The 244-nt window shown below is 32.8% G+C and overlaps 1 protein-coding gene across 1 annotated transcript in view; it reads right to left on the bottom strand.

Moving 5' to 3' along the window:
• LOC110019315 (ribose-phosphate pyrophosphokinase 4-like) overlaps nucleotides 1-244 on the bottom strand; it is a 78,284-nt gene that overhangs the window by 18,371 nt on the left and 59,669 nt on the right. The window lies entirely within an intron of this gene.

The raw sequence follows: 244 nt of genomic DNA, 5'->3' as shown, positions 1-244 counted from the left end.
TGTCCTCGTCTGCATCATCATGATATTACATCAGTTCATGGTGTATGATAATCATGAGCTTGAAATGGCAAGTTTCACACATGATGTTCTTGTGTAATCTCATTAACAATATGTCATACATCATATGTTGTGGCTACTTAATTAACTTGTGTAATTATATGTGGATGTTGTAACAACAATGAAGCAGACATATAAAATTATCATGTATACATAGATATTTGATGCGTGCTAGAAAATTCACGGC

The sequence above is a fragment of the Phalaenopsis equestris genome, unplaced genomic scaffold, assembly GCF_001263595.1.
Source record: "Phalaenopsis equestris unplaced genomic scaffold, ASM126359v1 Scaffold000054, whole genome shotgun sequence".
In the NCBI taxonomy this organism is placed as follows: domain Eukaryota; kingdom Viridiplantae; phylum Streptophyta; class Magnoliopsida; order Asparagales; family Orchidaceae; genus Phalaenopsis; species Phalaenopsis equestris.
This window is presented reverse-complemented; position numbering and strand designations above follow the sequence as displayed.